This window comes from Heterocephalus glaber, unplaced genomic scaffold (genome assembly GCF_053883595.1).
Source record: "Heterocephalus glaber isolate CG9 unplaced genomic scaffold, H.glaber_assembly_v1.0 deba00001666, whole genome shotgun sequence".
Lineage (NCBI taxonomy): Eukaryota > Metazoa > Chordata > Mammalia > Rodentia > Bathyergidae > Heterocephalus > Heterocephalus glaber.
In genome coordinates, this window is record NW_028258406.1 from 3,836,735 (window position 1) to 3,842,097 (window position 5,363).

General features: G+C 38.9%; 1 pseudogene; it reads right to left on the minus strand.

Moving 5' to 3' along the window:
* Window positions 1–200: 200 nt before the first annotated feature.
* On the minus strand, window positions 201–4,224 carry LOC101712946 (protein ECT2-like; annotated as a pseudogene).
* Window positions 4,225–5,363: the final 1,139 nt, after the last annotated feature.

Sequence of the window (5,363 nt, forward strand, 5' to 3'; positions counted from 1 at the left end):
GATAAACTGCATCAAAATCAACATAATTTTTACATGAACTAACTTGAATAGTGGAAGAGGTAAACCTTAGTCTTTTAAGAAGAAAATTAAATGGCATAGTTTAGTGTTACCTATCTTTTTTCCAGCTTTCACCAAGTGCTAATTACAAGTACCATTTAAATCAGTTTCTTATTTGAGTACAAGTTTCTATAATTTAAATGTCATATCAAATGAGCTGTTGATCTACTTAAAGTATGACTTCCCCTTTCAAAGAAAGAAGGAAGGCTGACAAGGGAAGAGATGGGATACCTGCTAATGATGATGTGCTAGAAAGGCGACTCCCTGCATGTTTATCATTGCTGGGAGGAGTTCTTCCCTCCATTGAGTTTTGGGATGGCATGAGAGCCATCCATAGAGCTCATTTCGGAGTTTTGGGAAAAGAGAGTGCTCTTGTAACCTTTTTTGAAGTCTTTTTTATTGCTCTAGATGCTCTGCTCAGTGTACTATCCATCTTTTATATTTACTTCAAAGGATTCTGGATCATCAGTGTACATGAGATTCTCAGCATCTGCTTTACAAATGGTGTTGGCTACATGTCGACACAGCATCTTTAGCCAGTTGTCTTTTGGAAGTTCATCTGATGTCATCTGGAAACTGAGCAGCACATTTGCCTGCTCTGCTGGTGGCCTCACAAGCAAGGCAAAAGCATTATGGCAATCTTCTGTCTCTCTTATATCCAGCACCTCCTTAATCTAAGAAAGGGGCATTAGTATGCTTAAGAGAAACTGGGGGTTGGGTATAGCCAGGAGGACTCCTAAAAGTGCCAATAGCTTTGTGCCATTTTCTTGCTATCTCCAGGCAGTCACTGAAGAGAAAAAGTTACTTGTTCTCCATCACAGGGATGCTCACCTAGAGAAACAGTTTCAACTCGCTGCACCAAACTTCAGTGAGAAGATAAAAGATTAGCTGGACATCCATCTACTTCATAAACAACATCAAATATTTGCTTTTGTGCTTCTTTTTTTCTCTTATCTTCATTGATATGAGCCATTACTTCGTTTAGTGACCCAATAGCTTTTTCTAAAGTGCTTTTGTCAGGATTTTCATCAGCTGTATGTTTCTTAAGATCATTTAAAAGTAATGCAACACTGGGGAGCCCCTGTACTGGTAGGATGAGAAGTTCAACAAGGCTTTGTCGTCCACATTCTGGCTTAGCTTGGTTTATCGTAAGAAAAGCATGAAATCTGGGTTTCTGTTTTTCACATTTAATAATTGTTTCCTTGCTCATTTCAAAGAAGTTTACAAAGTGAGGGTATGGTTTTACCAAATCTTTTGAATATTTAAGAAAGATATCGCCAATGTTTTGCTCCTATCCCAATTAACAATAAGGTCTTCAAGATCTTCCTTTATCTTAGTGTGCACATCAAAGATATCTGGAATGCTATGAAAAATAGTCTTAATCTCTTCTGGTGCAAGGGTAGGGCCTCCACGTTGTCCTTCCTCTTCCAATGCCACCTGAAATAATTGAATAATTGTTGCCAGTACGTTTACAAAATTACTTACAGTCTGATGAAGCTCTTTTGCAAGTTGCCACCTGGCCGATTGCTTTGAAGGAACTGGGATAGAATTTTTATTTTTTTATTTTTTTATTTTATTTTTTTGGTACCGGGGATCGAACTCGGGTCCTTGCACCTGCGCAGCAGGTGGCGAAACCACTGAGCTAAATCCCCGGCCCTGGAGTAGAATTTTTTTTTTTATTAAATTCTTTTATTGATACATTGTAGGTATACAACACAATTACATTTCTCATTGGGAATTGTACCTTTACATAATGCATCTTGGTTCTTATTTTTTCTCCATTCCTAGCCCTCCCTTCACCCCCTCCACCCTTCCCTATTTACAAAGACTTTATTTCCATTTTTTCCATTTCTCATCATTTTTCCTTTCCCTTCTTTCCTTTCCCCTGACCCTCCCACTACCCCTACCCCTTTGGACCTTTTCTTCCCATTTTGCATTATCGATTATTCATTCTAATCATTGGTACATTTTAGGTATACAATATAATGACATTCATCTTGGAGATTTGCACCTTTACATAGTCTCTCTTGGTTCTTATTTTTCACCCTTGCCCAGCCCTCCCTTCAGCCCTTCCATTCCTCCCTATTTACAAAGATTTTGTTCCTATTTTTCCATTTTCTCATATTAATCCCATTCCCTTTCATCCTTTCCCCTAGCCCTCCCATCCTTTCCCCTAGCCCTCCCACTTCCTTCCCCTTTGCCCCTTTTCTTCCTATTTCACAAGACCTATTATACATTTAGTCCTTAATTACACTTTCAGTTTCTCACACCAGAGAAACTATTCAGTATTTATTCATGTGTGTCCTATTTATTTCATTTAAGAGTATTGCCTCAATGTGCATCCACTTAGCTATAAATGTCTCTAATTTCTCATTTTTTATGGCTGAGTAGTACTCCATTTTATTAAAAAAAAAACACATTTTCTTTATCCAGCCTCCAGCTGATGGGCATTTGGGCTGTTTCCAAGTTTTAGCTATTACAAACTGTGCTGCTATGAATATGGGCGCACATATATCACTGTGGTATGATTCTTTAAATTCTTTGGGGAAGATCCCCAGCAGTGGGATAGCAGGGTCAAACGGGACTTCCAGTCCTAGTTTTTTGAGATATCTCCATACTGATTTCCACAGTGGTTGCAGCAGTCTACACTCCCACCAGCAGTGGAGCAGAGTTCCTCTTTCCCTGGGGTAGAATTTTTAAAAGACTTACTACAAGACTTTAGAGTTCCTCCATAGTAGATGCGAGACTCTGGTGTATTGGAGATATCAAGGAGTGATCCAATAGAAAGAGAATATTCAGCTGATGGACGCTTATGGGGAGGAAAAGGTGACATGTCTCTCTCTTTTGGAAGCTGAGCAAGTGACTCTTAAATGACGTCTTTCGTGATTGCTGTTTGGGGTACGTAGAGAAAGCAGTGACACTGATTTCTTTTTTTTTTTTTTTTTGGTACTGGGGATTGAATTCGGGACCTTGGGCTTGCAAGGCAGGCACCAGAACCACTGAACTAAATCCCTGGCCCTGACACTGATTTCTTGAGCTCAGGAGTATTAGCCTTTTCATACAAATACATAGTTTCTCCAGCACGGGCATCCGTTCGAATGCTTCTCCATAACCACTCTTGCTTGACAACATAAAGTTTCTTTGTAGGTTCAAATGGAAGTTCTTTTATTGTATTCTCTTTAACTATAAGGTGAGTGCATCTTTGATCTCCAACTGGTAGTTACCTCCTTGCATTTCAATAATTTCTTCCATATTGTTTTTCTCTTCATCTGAAAATTCCAGGAAACTTAAAATGCAATCTCAAAATGGAGGAACTTTAAATTCATTTCTAGAATCATCAACTGTTGCACAGAAATCCTGTTCATTCCATCTTTTCCCATGCTTTATAAATCCAATCTGGCTTCATAATTGGAGTACCCAGACTCACAGCAACCCTGAATTTTTCTCCTTTTGTGCAATTTGCCACCAAATGTGTAACTTTTGAATTAAAATCTTTTTGAATAACTCCACCCATGTGATGAACCAGTGTCACCAATCTGACTAGTTCTTTCTTCCTGAATCCAGCAAAGCATAAGACTAAATTCATCATACTTGTAGAATACAATGGACAACATGAAAATGGCAAAGGCTCTCCTTTTTGTGTACAGTCTAATGCAGTTAGTCATCCAGTAATTCTACAATCACCCTTGTGTAAGTCATTAAAGACACAGTTCTGGAAGTCTGCGACTATGAATACATTCTCAAATTCCAGAGAATCCAAACTTTCAAATTCTTACATTGAGTCCATCTTTACACAGGATACTTTAATTTCCATATCAATAACACTTTTTATTAATTTTTCATCTGATTTTCCAGGACAACTTTATCTTATCTTTATAACAGGGACTTCCGTTATTTTAATAGTCTTTAAGGTTTTATAAGTTTTTCTTGTTTTCCAGCTTCTTAAACCATCACCACTCTTGTTTCAATCTGAGGCATTTCTTCGGTTAAAATTTAAAACATTTAGGGCCAGGGATTTAGCTCAGTGGTTCTGGCACCTTCAGCATATGAAGTAGAACCAATAAATAGGGTTTCCTTTGAAGTTTCAGTAACTTTAGAATCAAAAATGGAAGAGTCGGCCATGCTAGTCCACCTCATAGTGGATGTTAGTACACTACTGTCAGCCATTTCTTGTAGTGTTCTACATTGGCGCTCCCAAAAAGTTCTGAGATCTACTTCAGGCGCTGACTCCTCTCAAGGATACCATCATTCCTCGCCAATGGCACACCTCCAATTCAAAAAGCGAAGCTCTGTCTGTAAGAGTCATGCCGATTCCAGTTGAAATTTTTTTTTAAAGTACAAACATTTATGAAGTTTCAACAATTTTTCAAAAATGCACTGATTTTTTTAGAATGCTCCCTCTTCTCAGAGATAAGAAAAGCACACTGTTCATTGAATGAGAGTTTAGAGAGACTTCTGGACCTCTTTTAAGCCAAACATCTCCCACTGGATTATAACCCCAAACCTTTTGTTCTGCCCCATGGGTGTGGAAACCAGATGGAAGTTATCCTCTGATCTTGGTGAGCTCCAGGGCCTGCAGATAGACAGCCTGTCCCCTGCACAGGCTGCAGCTGTGCTGCGCCTGATTCCTGCCGAACTCCTACAGCTGATGTCAGTATTCATGTTTTGTGGTTCATGAGCTCTGTGGGCAATAGGCTCTTCAAAACAACAATGCTTATCTCCTGGTTGGTCTCTTGCTTCTCCTCCTGAACTATGTTGCTTGAGGACCCAGCTGAATCAGAAAGTATGGAAATTGTCTTGCTTTATGCTGTGAGTATATCAGTTTTCAAATAAGATTGCATCTTAAAGTCCACTGTGTATCTTCTCTTCCCAGATTTCAAATTACCCAGCATAAAAAATAATCATATTCAGTCCCACGTCTCTCCTTCTTAGCCCTTTCATCCTATCAGATGTACTAATCATCCATCCAATGGATTGACTGAGCGAGCCCTTTACTTTTTTTGTTATTACTGCATATGAGATGAGTGGGCCCAAAGTGGAGAGCCCCACAGTAAAGGGAAAACAAAGACAGAGATGATGCTAAAAATAGGGAAAGCTGTTTCTGAGAAATCTGAATTCACATGTTTTATGCCTGAAATAAACCACAGGAAATCAATGCATCTTCATAAAACTACAGAGTGTGAACAGACTTTATAGTCACTTGTTCCGGCTGAATCCTGTTCACCACGAATACTCACAGAGTTTCTTGAGTTATAAGGCACACTTCTCATTTACAAAAGCCTTTTTCATTCTTCCTTAGATTCATA